Consider the following 15,263-nt stretch of genomic DNA (forward strand, 5'->3'; position numbering starts at 1 on the left):
TATGTGAACAGAAAGAGGGAAACAGCCATGTTCATAAATTTTTTGAACACAAAACTTACCACTATTCTTATAAAACTGAATTCAAGAACAAAGAACATATAAGACCTCCAATTAACATATTTGTACACATAAACATCAATTTTGTGTAGCTTGTTTTAGTGTGCAAGTGGCTTCAGCTTTTATGTAATTAGGAATAATTATTTCCATTATTGTTAGAGAAAAATACTTATCTACAAAAGTATAATGTGCAATGAAAATAATTTTGCCTCATAGAAAAGCAAAACTATTATGAGTTCTGGGTCTTGATAATTCATAAAATTCTGAGACAGGCTTTCTAAATTTAAGTAATGTATAAAAAATGAATCTTAGTGTGTATTCTTAGTGTACTACTAGTCAGACAGCTAGTTGGTCAATAACATTTATTAAAATTTGAATGCGTTCAGGGTATAGCTTTGGGACCATTAAAAAAATCAATGGAACTGTGTTTCTCTTAATAGAGCAATTAATTATTTTAAGAACAGCTATGAAATTCCTCACATTTAAAATTTCAGATGAAATATATATATAGAACTAGTAGAAAGCTTCTTGGTTTCTGTGCATGAGAACAGAGAGCTCACAGAGTTACTTAGAAAAATATTGCAAAATGATGTGTTCCATAAAAAGTGATCTCTTTGTCATTATATATGTGGTTTAGGTTGTATGAATTAAGCATAGCAATGATGATATATGTGTCAACTTAAAAGAAAGATATAATAAGAGCAATAAGGTTGATGGCTGTTGCAAAGACTAATGTGGTAGGCAGAAAGAAATCATTGTGGCTGAAGGAATGGTCAGAGGTTGGTTACTGGAAAACTTGTTGATCATATTTTTGGGATTGTCTTTTAATTTGTAGATGTGAAAATGGAGATTTTAAAGGACAGTGATATGACTTCCATAAACGCCAACAGTTCTTAATATATACAAGCATAGAATTAATGAGTTGTAAGAAAAATATAGAAGGGAAAAAGTGAAAGAACTAAATGAAGCAAGGATAAGGAAATGACCTTTTTTGTTATTGCTAACGCCAAGGTCTCTACCCTATTCTGAACATACCTCTTCTGCTGTAATTAATTTTAATAAAGCATAGTTGCTCTAAGTCCACTCAATGATAATGACAATAAAACAATAACAATGAAAATCTGATGTACAAGATGAGCAGTACCCTTGTACTTTCCAGGATTAAGGTTTGATTTAAAACTTTTTATGCAATATAGACAGTCCTTCAAAAACTAGAAATTGAACTTCCATATGACCCCTCAATACCACTTCTCAGAATATATCCCAAGGATGCAAAAAGGCACAGTAGAAATGACATCTGTACCTATATGTTCATTGCAGCACTGTTCACAAAAGCCAAAATCTAGAAACAACCCAAGCGCCTTAGAACAAATGACTGGTAAAAGAAACGTTGGTACATCTACACAATGAAAAACTATGCATCTGTTAGGAGAGATGAAGCAAACAACTTTGCTTATAACTGGACATGGAGAGTATCACGCTAAGTGAAATGAGAGAGAAAGAGAGGGTCAGACATAGAAGGACTGCACTTATTTGTGGAGTATAAAGCAATATTACATGAGGCTGACACGTAAGGATAGGCGATACACAGGACAGGTAGATTGCCACATAGATGGAAGCCTGCCTCATGAGCAAAGGCAGCTGGAATAGAGAAGGGATCACTAAGAAAATGATGGCTGGAGGAATCAGTGGAGATGGGAGATGTGTGCAAAAAGTAAAGGACCAAACAAGATGGCCTCTCAGTAGCTATATTGCAAAACAATGCCAAAAGTAGAGAAAGAGAATGGGGAAAACTGTCTGCCATGGAGGCAGGGGGAGGGTGGGAAAGGGGGGTTATACCGGGGATATTGGTGGTGAGGAATGTGCACTGGTGGAGGGATGGATGTCGGATCATTGTGTGATTGTAACCCAAACATGAAAGCTTGTAACTATCTCAAAGTGATTCAATAAAATAAAAAAAATAATAATAATAAAGAGAAAAATGGAAAAAAATAAAAAACAAAACTGTTTTTATGACATCTTTGCATAAAGCCTTGCTAATTTGGTGAGTATTTTTTTATTAAATGTATGTACCTTTTCATTTAATAGTTCTGTTTCATTTTCTTTGATTAAAAGAAACTAGCAATATTTTTTCCTATTTTTATTTTTGCATAGTACTAGAGAAAAGAAAAGTCAGTTTCCTCTCTATAAATTAGTTTCCTCCAAAGATGTTAAATTTTTTCCTATTTTATCATTATTTTAACTTACAGTAGGTAAAGGCATTTTTTCCTAGGCTCTTTTTCTTAATTGTTTTAAGCACTGTAAATTAAAATATTGATTACAGCAGGGATTCATGCAAAACCCTTTCAATACCACCCTCTCTAAATGTCAGGTTTCCTTTACTATGTTCTAGTGTCCCTCCCAAACATCTGATTTCCCAGTAGCGATTTGCTTCTTATTAAACACCAGTTCTCCACTTCTATTGTTTTGAGTATGTTGTTTTTTTATTATGTTACTTTATGTACCACATATGAAGCTGATCATTTGGCCTCCTTCTACTTACTGACAAAATATGTACATTTTTAATGGAATGTTTTCAGACCTCACTGCTCTATCCTTTAGTCATAGTGATTTGTATTTTAACATGATTACAATCTATCATGGTGTTAATTTTCACATAATATTAGCTGTTATGATTATGCACTAGCAGCTGGGAAGACAAATTTATTAGTTGGCTATTATTGTTGAAGGTCATGTAACTCCAACATCCTGTTAAGAATTTGATCACATTTGCACACTCTGCCAAAGAAAGACTTTCTTCTGGCAATTCCTCAGGCTTCTGTGGAATTTATCACCTTTTCAACCAGCAAACTTGAAACAAGAAGGTACTTATTTCTGGTGGCTGCCAACAGAGTATCTGATTTCTCTATTTCCCCTTATATTCATACCCAGCTTTTCTTATTTTCAGTAATAGTAAGAAGTAGTACTTATAGAAATTTAACGACAATCAATTTGAATACCAGCTGAGGATTTCATTCTATGTATTATTTAAAAACCCCAATTAAACATCATCACCATATTATTTTGGATACATAGAAAATTAGTTTCAATTGCACTTGTGAAAAAGTCTAGTGATATTATAGTTATGCCTTATGGTTCATGAGATCATATTGGGACATTCAGAGAAAGAACCAGTTATCTATTTGCCTTCGTAGGTAAATAAAAAGAAATTGTATCTAAATACTGTAGAATTTCAGATAAGTTTGATAGTATATGTGTGACATACAATTAAATGCCAATATTCTACATGCAATATTCTACAGTATTCTATTTAAGAGAAAGAGTTAGGGAACCATGAAGCATACAGGTTTTTCTCAATTTCAGAAAGTAGTATATTCTTATTTTATATGATTTGGAAAGTTACTTTTTTTGGAGGGGGATGGTCAGTCTTGGGAGACTATTACCATTAACTTACATAGAAAAGATTTAATATCCATGGACTCAAAATCTAACTTACCAAATCATACCAAACAGGAATCCTATATTTTTATATAGAAGAACTTTTTCTAAAAAATTTATTGAATCACTGTGAGATAGTTACAAGCTTTCATGTTTGGGTTACGATCACACAATGATCAAACACCCATCCCTCCACCAGTGCACATTCCCCACCACCAATATTACCGGTATACCACTCCTTTCCCACCCTCCCTCTGCCTCCATGGCAGACATGATTCCCCATAATCTCTCTCTACGTCTGGGCATTATGGTTTGCAATACAGACCCTGAGAGGTTATCATGTTTGGTCCTATATCTTTGCAGACATCTCCCATCCTGACCGATTCCTCCAGCCATCTTTTTCTTAGTGATCCCTTCTCTATTCGAGCTGCCTTCTCCCCTTTGCTCATGAGGCAGCCTTCCAGCTATGGAGCAATCTACCTGTCCTGTGTATCTACTATCCTTACGTGTCAGCCTCATGTTATATTGTTTTATACTCCACAAATGAGTGCAGTGCAAGAAGAACTTTTTTTGTTGAAAAAGTAAAAGAGTTCCTTTAATTTGTCAGAGACACTGTTTGGAGTACTGATGTAGGCAGGTAGGTAGGGAAAGGCCCTTTGCAATGAAACAAAGTTTCATGGAAGAAGAATTCTAGGAATGACCCACCTTGTGGATACAGAAAACCAAGACCTGATAAGACCATCCGCAGACCCTGAGGATATAGGCTTCCTCCCCATGAAGTTCCTCTTTTTGGACCTCCCTGGTAACCTCCTTAGCAACGAACTTTTACCTGGGAAGAAGCTTCACATGGGGGCAGGCTGGAGAAACCCTATAAAGGCCACCTTGAACAAAGGAAGAACGCGCATATGCTACCCGAGCCCATGTGCTGCTTGCGCCCACGTGGCCGAGCACATGTGGGCTGAGCACATGTGTCGCCCGCATCTCCCCTCTTGAGATGCGTACTTTCATGCTTTCGTGTCTAATGCTAGGATGTGTGTAGGGGCTCTCTCCGCCCTTGGAGAAGCCCGTGTTCTCTCTTGAGTATGTTACTCTTTCACTCTCTCTCCCTCCACACCTAAAAATCCTCCAAATAAAATCTATTTACTTCACTGCTTGTCTACTCCTGAAATTCCTTTCTGCGAGGTGAGACAAGAACCCAGTAATCCTGGGTCCCGGGTGGCAGAGGCGGGTGGGGAGAAAGTGACCGTCTTTCTCCTCCCCACTTCATATAAGTCACCCGTGGGGCCCACCGACATCAGTACAAGGAGTTTAGGTTTATCAGATTGCACCCATCACCGTGCTCCTGAGTCACTCCCATTCCTTTGTTTGTCTGTAACAATTTCTTTGTGCTCTCTTCCCCAACAAATTAGTAATTTTGAATCCATCTACAACTCTGAACTTGTACTGTAAGTTAATACTGCTTTTCTCCTCTCCTTATGTCTTTTGAATAGTTTGCTTTAATGCAATGTCCTTTTAGTATAGATACAGAAAGACAATTAATATTATACTTTATATCTTAGCATTTAATTGGCTTTGAATATTTTTCACTCCCGGCATCTGCTTTCTCAACTTAAGCCTCAGTTGCCCTCACTTCCTAGCACTCCAAGGGCAGGGTCCCGACAAGGGACTGGATGGAACCAAGGCAAGCCGGTAAGTTATGTGCTACCCTGGCATCGCGATGGGCCAGGCCAAGATGCCACGATTCTTAACTATAGGTTAAGAGTTTGATCATAGGCAAATGCTGTCATGATCCAAAAGTAACGACGAGACTAGGACCTTGCTGCTAGGAATAGGAAAGATATCTGGCCTGAGCACTGCAGTCTGAGATCGAGATGGCCCTAGGAGAGCAATTCTATAAGCTTAAAGCATTTCTTAATGTGTCCATACAAAATGATTTATATTATGTGTGCTTATATGTTGGTTGGACAAGGAAAGGAGAAACACACCCATGGAATTCCATTCTAGGGTGAGTTGATCTGCTAAATGAGAATCTGGCCTAGAAGAGGCTTTCCCATTTGTCCTACTAGTTTGGATGGGGCTGAACATTTCTCCCCTTTGAACTGCCTTCAGTAAATAATTTCAGTATATTGTAAGAGGCAGTTTCCCTTTTCTCTCAGTAATCTCAGGTGCTAGCCAGGCCTGATCTTTGGGATGTAGATTCCAGGCTCTAGGCAGGCTAGTCTTTGGGATGCAAAGCTCAGATACTTGTCTTTGGGATGAAGATTCCAAGTTCTAGCAGACTGGTCTTTGGGATGCAAATCCAAGTGCTTGTAGCTTGTGAAAGGTTTCAGTCTTGGTACTGGCCTGCAGATGTAAAGGAACAATGTATGTCTTCCAGACTCAATGTTCTTTCTGTAACTCCTTTTGATGGCATCACTGTATTGAGTCCTTTAGTGGTACCATGATCTATATAAGGGAGATTTCAGGGCTCTGTAGGGAACACGGGCTGAGAGAATCTGGGTGAGCACGTGCTTGAGAGATCCTGGGGCCTCCATGACATACATCTCTTCCATGTAATAAATTGCTACTAAGACCAACCAGCCTGGCCCTCATTTCCTTCCTTCGCCTGCTCATCGCCATCAACCTCCCTGGAGTGGGGAAGCAGCCTGAGACTACCGAACACAGAAAGCAGGAGAGATAGGCCGCTGCCGTCCCTTTGCCCATCCTTTTTTGTGTGTTTACACAAGACACTACAAATTCTATAATGTAGAAATCTTAGTCATTAATTCAGTCTTAGAGTAATTTTAATATTGAAAAATAGTATGGAAACAAGCATCAGCATTATAAGTCAACATGCCTATATAAGAATATTTATAGCTTAAAAAATAGCTTCACTAGTGTTAGATTGATTAAACAAGGAGGACATAAGACTGAGGTGATTTTAATGTCTTGATGTCTACATAATCAAATCAAAATTTAATCCTATACAATGCTCAAGGTCAGGAAAGCAAAACCTTAAGGACAACCACTCACAAACAGCTCACTGGTTTTAAGATATAGTAAATCAATACCTCTTTAACTTCCACCTTTTCTCTACAGAAGCTTTTCCCTAGCTCCTAACAATTGCTCTAACCATTTTTAGATTGACACTGCCCAACTTGAATAAACTTTTTTCAAATAAATTTCTAACATTTCAAAACATTGCCTTTCTTTTAATATTAGATAAAATATTTGTGAAACAATTGAAGCAAATATGTCCTCAAAAAAAACCAAGCACAACCTCTATGATATAGAATTCTTGCAAAAATATATAAATTACCTGTTCCATGCAGCATATTTTAAATGTAAAATACAAAAACCTGTAAAGTAAATTTTTACTTGGATAAGATCTTTGTGTAGTGATGAAAGAGATGCCATATTTCTGGATGTCTTATTTGTGTAAATTTAAATCATTTGCAGACACTAGTATATTGATGTTGAATAAAATGACAATATTCACAAAAAATCCCCCCTTTTTTTTTAAATCTTGCCAATTTGAAAACAATGTTCAGGGGGTTTGTGGCTGTTCAATGCAAGGATGCCAAGACATATGGGCCTAGAGTGCTCCAAATTACCCTGATCATTACAGTGATGTTTGGGGTCATCCTTTGTTTCATCCAGAGATGCTGAGGGGACCACATGGTACAGGGATCAAATCCACATCTGAATTGCACTGGAACTGCTGGTTCCCAATGACAGAAATAATTCTTAAGGTAGCTGAAATAGTCCATTCAGGAAAAGTGTTGCATTTATGTAGGAATTCTGGGATAGATGTATCCAGGAGAGACAATGTATAAGATAAACAAAAAGTCATTGATACCTGTATAGTCACAATTCTGAAATGATGAAGTAGGGAACAGTGGCATATAAGAAAGATAATAGATATTTTAAAATAATAAAGAATACATGTGTGGAAGATAACGAAGCCTCAAGTAGTAATCTAGGGAATGCTTAAGAGTTGGGAAAGAAAAAAGCAAACAAACAAAAAAAAATCAAGAGGTATCAGCGAAAGCAACGTAAAAGAAATGTTAGAGAGAAAATAAGAATAATGCTAGATAAAGTAAAGAAGGGGTTGAGCAGAATTCAATACAGAATTCCTCAGGCACCTAGTCACATGTACCCAAGGCTACAGATTCAGAAAAAAGGATTTAGATATAGCTGAGGCAAACTTTGGGATCTGGAAATAGAAGATTTAAAAAATCAGCTCCAGCAAAGTTAGAGATAGTAAGTTTAGATAATTCTGAGAACATTTTTCAGTAATTTTTAAAATGGGGCATTCAAGAAAAACCAAGAACATATTTGAAGATATAGTAGAGATGATAATAGTGCTTTTGTTTGTTTCTTCTAAAGAAAATAATCTGCACGGAAGTGTATGAAGAACTTGGGAAATTCGAGACTGATTTACTGAGCAAGGTCTTAGAAAGAACAAATGAAACAAGAGTAATAACTTCTATTGTAAAGCTATGAAGTCATCAGCTCTATGAAGCATTTTTGTCATCTTATATCACTTAAATAAATGTAATTCTTGCATTTAAGAAATCAATAATTATAGAAAAACATGTTCTCCTTTGAAAATGTAAGATAACGACTGAGTGCCGGAGTACAGATGACTGGTTAAAGAAACTTTGGTACATCTACACAATGTAGTACTATGTAGCAGTTAGAAAAAATGAAGTCATGAAATTTACATACAAGTGGTACTACATGGAAAATATTATGCTAAGCGAAATGAGTCAGAAAGAGAGGGACAGACATAGAAAGATTGCATTCATCTGGGTAACATCAAGTAACAAAATAAGAGACTAACACCCGAGAACAGCTGTGATAAATACCAGCTTGTTCACTCCATGGCTTAAAGGCCAGTCGCACACTCTAGGGGTAAAGACAGCTCAGATAGAAAAGGGAGCACCAAAATAAAGGGTGCTGGGAAGATCTTCCTAGGATGGGAGATGCCTGCTGAAAGTAATCTATGGACCGAACATGATTTCCACCCAATGTCTCTTCTGCATACCACAGCACTCAAAAGGAGAGACAGAACAAAAGGGAGTGCCCTGCTACAGAGGCAGGGTGGGATGGCGGATGGGGGCTGGGTAGGAGGGATACTGGGATTGATGGGGGTGGAGAATGGGCACCGGTGGTGGGATGGGTACTCGATCATTGCATAACTGAAACCCAAGCACAACAGCTTGTAAGTCTACAACTGTACCTCATGGTGTTTCACTAAAAAAAAAAAAAAACCAAGAAAGTGTATGTTATGAAGTTATAATAAAGGTGCTGAGCCTAAAAAAAAAAAAGAAACTGTAAGATAATGAGTTCTAGTGTTAGCTTGAGCAGGGGCCATGCTAATCTTCTCTGTATCGTTCCAATTTTAGTATATGTGCTGCCGAAGGGCTGGAGCGATAGCACAGCGGTAGGGCATTTGCCTTGCACGCAGCCAACATGGCCGACCCGAGTTCGATTCCTCCGTTCTCTCGGAGAGCCCGGCAAGCTACCGAGAGTATCTCGCCCGCATGGCAGAGCCTGGCAAGCTCCCCGTGACGTATTCGATATGCCAGACACAGTAACAACAAAATCTCCAATGGAGATGTTACTGGGCCCGCTCGAACAAATCGATGAACAACGGGAGGGCCTTTACCTTTACCTTAGTGTTAGCTTAGAAAAACATTTCTTGCCATCTCTTCTTAAATTTCTGGCTACTTTTAAAATTCTGCTTTGAAGATCTAGAAGTTGGCTTCTCCTAATTTTCTTAAAGCCACCTGCGTGCAAACTTCTGTTCTAGTCATTTGCACAGATATGGTGTACTTCTTGTTAAAAACCAGGTGAGTGTTGAAGGAAAATCAGCAGAGTTGCAAGGTCATCAGAGGTCTCACCGATGCATAATAAAGACCACTTGCTTTTAAATGGACGAAGAGACTTTTATTTTGCACAGGGATATGATATCTTTGGTTAGAATCTTAAAATGAAAATTGCATTTAGATAACGCTTTGTTGATGACATGGATGCTAACACTCAACATTTTGTCTGAGGTGTTACTGTGGTTAATGCTCTCAGGTCTCTGCTCCTTTCCAATCTACACATGTCTCTCTCCTTAGTAATTTGATCTGTCAATGTGGGTTTAATTTCACTTGTATACTGATGACAACAGATTGATGTTACAAAATTAGCCTTAATGTTCTCTCTACCACATCTGTGCTATATGCTTGCCAAATTAATGTCAAGTATAGGGTATCTAGAGATTTCCTTCATGTTACCACCATGAAAATAGTTGTTTTTATGAAGTGCAGGCACCCTTTGCTTTCTCCTATTTAGTTTCTTCAAAATCCATTTAATAAACCAATACCTTGACAATGAAAATAGCAAATACAGATTTTCTTTGCTTTTATGAATAAAAATTCTCTTGAGGTGAAATTAATTATAGAAGTTAAAAAAAACTCATGATAAAAAATTATCAACACAAATAGATAAATAATGCACTATCTCTGCTTAAAGCAGAACTATGAGATCTACGTGCCTCTTAATACTAAGACACTCTTTGAGGCAACACTCAAAACCTTTAATAAAAACAACAACAAAATAACAATTTAATTAATGCAATTATTTAGAACGACTTTTAAGTTCACAATAATTTTAATGCATATAAAACATTTTCAAGGGAGATATTGCTAATGCTTATTTTTCAGCTAAAAATCCACAATAACACAAGATTATCTTTAAATCTTTCATAATTCTACATTATCTCCAGCTCATATGTTAACTATGCTTCTGAGATTTGTTATAGTTTCTATTATAGTAACATATAGTCCTATAAAAACCAAAAGTAGAATACAATATACCTTTATTTTCTTTAAAAGAGTCAATTTAAATGCAGTGTCTAAATCTTGAGGAAGCAATCTCTGTAAGGTTGAATGTGAGGAAAAATTCTAACTTTATTCTGAATTTAATACTAAAAGCTAATGTTTCCAGAAAAATTATCACTTACCAGGAATGCAATGAAGTGCTTTGAGTGAATAATCTAATATGATTACCACTCCCATTTTATTTATTTATTTATTTGTTTTTCACTCTCATTTTATTGACATGGAAATTTCTGACAACAATAACTTGCTCAATATCACCCAATCAACTTTAAAAAAACAGTCTAATTGCAGAATCTGTGGGGATAAGCTCTGTACATATATCCTTTGGGCCACAGTACTTATAAAACAATTTATCTATTGAGAAATTGTCCTCCAGAATAGTAAAGTAGCATCTAATGAAGTGTTGGCAGAGATGTGCTGTGCAATAAAAAAGAAAAGTGAGAAAAATTAAGTATCCCGAATAACAAAAGTTTGTCTACTGAAGAAATATTTATTGCCATACCCATAGCCGGGGGAAGTACATTGCCTTTAGAGCACTTCTACTTCATTCTACTAATATCCTTGACTGTTTTCTAAGGACCAAGTACTGGATCTGCATTTAGTCACAGAGTCTCTCTGAGGTTCTAATCATTTGCTCCAATGAGTCCAGTCCTGCAGCTAGATTAATATTAAATGATCAGGCCTCTTTTAGATTTTGATAAATGATGTGATTTATATGTATATAATATTGTAGAAATTAATCATTAACTGATCCTAAATAAATGTACTTGAATTGCATCTTATTTGAGCATCACTGGCTCATTTGTTCATTCACTCAATGAATTCAAGGTACATTCACAAAAATACCCAAACTACTACAAAATGACCACAAAGTTGTGTATATTTTTGGTCCCAGTAAATTAATTCATACTTTTCTTATAGTACTTTCTGCTGTGTGTCTTTTTCCCTTCTAGAGAAGCTTGTGTTCTCTCTTGAATATGTAGCTAACTCTTTCTATTTCCACACATTTCTCTAAATAAATTATTTACTATCAAAATTATTTTACTTACACAGAACTTTCCACTGTGTTAGTTAGTTCATTTATTTTAGGTTGAACATGACAAATTTATTCATGCCACAGAGTTCTGTCGCTGCTGGTACCTTTGTCAGAATAAATTTCCCACCACAATTCTCAGATTTTCACTGTCAGGTATTGCTCAAAAGTTCATTCTTGAGCTGACTCTTTTCTAGCAATTTATCTGAAACACTATTTCATCATCCACTTTCACCCTTTACTATTTGTTGACTTTATACACTTAAGATGACATCATGGTGTGTGCATGTGTGTGTTTGGAGGGGGGTATGTGTGTGTATGCATGCACATATATTGCCATTGTTATTTTTGTAGACCATGATGATGCAAGCTAAACAGAATACAGACTTCCATATGTCTTCTTTGCCAACTCCCTGAACTACAATTGACTTGTTTCAGGGTCTTTTCATGAGTGCCTCGATTTTTCTCCAGGTACCACTCTATATCCTGGGATACAATTATGAATAAGACAAGAATTTTCCTGCTCATACACAGCTTATATTATAGTAGGGTGAAACTGAAAAAAAATTATATCCAATGGTAATGAACTAATTATCAATAACTCATACCCTTGTTAAGAGATTCAAAAATTACGGAAGTAGAAAGTGATACCATCTAGAAAAAAATTAACATGTATGCTGCGATAGCACAGCGGTAGGGCGTTCACCTTACAAGTGGCCAACATGGCCGACCCAAGTTCGATTCCTCCGCCCCTCTTGGAGAGCCCGGCAAGCTACCGAGAGTATTCGATATGCCAGACACAGTAACAACAAAGTCTCCAATGGAGACGTTACTGGGCCCGCTCGAGCAAATCGACGATCAACGGGAGGGCCTTTTACCTTTTTTATATAAATACAAAATAATAAAAAAATAGTTTTAAAAGACAAAACCATAACTATGGAGGATAAATGGTATTAGAAATAAAATAAAGCAATTGCTAAATCAGGAAGAGTGGGAGGTCCAAGTACATGAATACACAAAGATCCATGTATGTTATGTTAAAAAATTTTCAAAGTACTTTAAAAGTTTTTTGGGGGGTGGGGGGGTTTGTGAGGCACACCTATGATGCTCAGAGGTTACTCTTGGATCTTAACTCAGGAATTATTTCTGGCAGTGTTCAGAGGACCATACAGGAGAAGGAGGATTGAACCTGCATGGGTTACATACAAGGTAAACACACTACTCACTGGACTATTGCTCCAGCACCTAGACTTCTTTTTATAATATTTATTTCTTCTTAATGTTTAAATTTCTCAGGTTCTTACCTTTTACTGGCATTTTCCCATATCAATAAAAAACCTACATTTAAAAATATTTGCAACATGGAGTTTGTATACTTTACTATAAACTTTTTGGTGCCCCTAGTGTGGAATATTAATTAGATAGCAGAGAGAATATGAAATATCATATTGAGAACACTATGTGTAAAAATTTGCAGTCTTAAATCTCAGGGGATTTTTTTTAATCTAAATTTTGATTATCTAAAATGCATATCTTTTTATAAATCAGCATAATCACTGATAACTTAATTTGTGTACATTTTAATATTTTGAAGTGCTGAATTGAGTCAATATTTTATTAGTTTTTCATTCCAGCCTGTAAATGGATATCTGAAAATCCAAAGGTCAAAAAGGTAAATTAAAATAAGTTCTTAACATATATGAAGTTACTAATAAACAGGGAAAGCAGAAGCTTTTGTAAAGATGTGTTTATGATATATGGTGACAACTTCATGAATTTGCAATAATCTCCAGATTTTTCAAGATGGACACATTAGTTATATTATATGTCAATAAAGTTTTTTTTTCTTTCTTGTTTTTGGGCCATACCTGTTGGTGCTTAGGGATTATTCTTGGCTCTATACTCAGAGCACCATATTCAGTAAAGAGGATCTAACAGAGATTATCCGCATGCCAGGCAAGAGCCTTACCTTCTATACTATCTCTTTGACCAAAAAAGTTGTCTTAACAAAAGCCCTTTGCTTTAAAATTACTAGAGCAATAGAGATATTAGAGCAGGTAGAACACTTCTCTTCCATGCAGCTAACCTGGGTTTTGATCCTCTGCAGTGCATATGGTACCCTGAACAGAGTCAGAAGTAAATCCTGATTGCAGAGTCAGGAGTAAGCCTTGACCACTACCAGATGCTACCTCAAAACCAAATAAATGAAAATGATAATTTTAAGTAATATAGATATAGTATTAATATGCATTTATATGCAACATAATCAATTGGTATACATTAAAATTTTAATAATAAAATTGTTTTTTTGAAAAATGACAAGTAAATTACCTGAATATTAACATGAAATTTGAAAACAAAGATTAACTCCAAAGGTGAAAGTTCAATATAAATAAAAAAAATTGTAGCATAATTTTTTAACCTTCAATCTTATGCTAAAGAAACATGTATATATATATACACATACATATAAAATGTCAAATATAAACCTATCCAAAGAGGTATTTGTCATACATATCTACATGTAGATATATGGTTGGCAAATTATAATTATTATGATTCTCATAACAACCTAAAACGGTAGCAGAATTATATCTATGTAACAGATGAAATACTAGAGAGCTGAGTTATCTCTCCAAGCAACTTGATACATGAGAATACATGAGAAGTCCGTCATGTGTTAGACATGGAGAAAGGCCACGGAAGAAACCAACCAAGACTGCTTATACCTTGAACTTCCAGTCCCAAGCATTCCAAGAAGATAAATGTCTGTTATTGAGATGCCCAGACGGTGGTTCTCTGTTGTGGCAGCCCTTACACACTAATGCAGTGAAGTTGATCCATTTGACATTTTATGAAGACACACAAGACAGACTTGTTTTTATATGAAATTATAGTTAGGACTCTAATTCACAGAAAATTGGCAAAAGAGATTAATTTTGCTATGCAAAACTCTGAGTATACTTACATCACACAAAACTAAAAGCTGACTAGAGACATTTGCTTAGAAGTAATCTGAGATTCTCTGGGTAGTTATAACTTTTATCCATAGAACATTCACTTTTCCTTTGGGATCAATAATTCCCTAAAATCCAAGTATATAAAAAAAGACAGCTTGCTGATATGTTTAAGATTTGCTGAGCATAAAGGGGAAAAAAAGATTTATTAAACTGATGTGTGGAAAGGTGGTGTGGACAAGGAAGAGAGACAGACTGGGTTCTAGACTCTGTTCAGTCTAGACTGTTTGACTTTTGCATGTAAAAACTCTTGACATATTGATTTTTCCTAATATAAAACTAATAAATGAAAACTTGATCACTTGACAGGAGTCAAGAAGAATGTATAAGAAGGTCAGCAAGGAAATAATGGGCAAAATAGAGTGTTCCAAATTTGTTATGTTTTATGAAAATCTATTCGGTCCTTAAAACTTTGGAGACCACAATTGGTACAATCTTGAGTACTTCCATTAATGAAACTGAATACTGAAAGGGTCTGATAAGTTTGATATTTCTAACGGAGTTAAGTCAAAATATGCATAAATGGTAGAGGTTTGTTCCTTAATTCCTAGAATATTTGGGATTTTCTTTTCAGTACTGTTACTGCTCAAACATAGATTAATGTGTCTGCCAAATCCTTTATAAACACAGACTTATCTTTGGCAATGAAGTTTAGTTACTCATCCACGTAATAAATAATAAGTATTAGCATTCATTAAGCACATGCATTTTTCTAGGTACTATTTTCAACAGGTGTCATAACATACTGTTATTTAAAACATATATTTTAAAATTTAATAAACCTCAAACATACCATAATTCTTGTTTTTCTGTACAAAGTAAGAAATATGAAAGTGCAAGACC

The 15,263-nt window shown here is 35.8% G+C and overlaps 1 protein-coding gene and 1 non-coding gene across 5 annotated transcripts in view; both read right to left on the reverse strand.

Moving 5' to 3' along the window:
- ADGRB3 (adhesion G protein-coupled receptor B3) overlaps window positions 1-15,263 on the reverse strand; it is a 799,823-nt gene that overhangs the window by 179,177 nt on the left and 605,383 nt on the right. The window lies entirely within an intron of this gene.
- Window positions 8,804-8,905, reverse strand: LOC130019484 (U6 spliceosomal RNA). Its single transcript, XR_008791810.1, has one exon. It is a non-coding gene; the product is annotated as a U6 spliceosomal RNA (small nuclear RNA).

Source organism: Sorex fumeus, unplaced genomic scaffold (assembly GCF_029834395.1).
Source record: "Sorex fumeus unplaced genomic scaffold, SorFum_2.1 ptg000008l, whole genome shotgun sequence".
Classification (NCBI taxonomy): Eukaryota; Metazoa; Chordata; class Mammalia; order Eulipotyphla; family Soricidae; genus Sorex; species Sorex fumeus.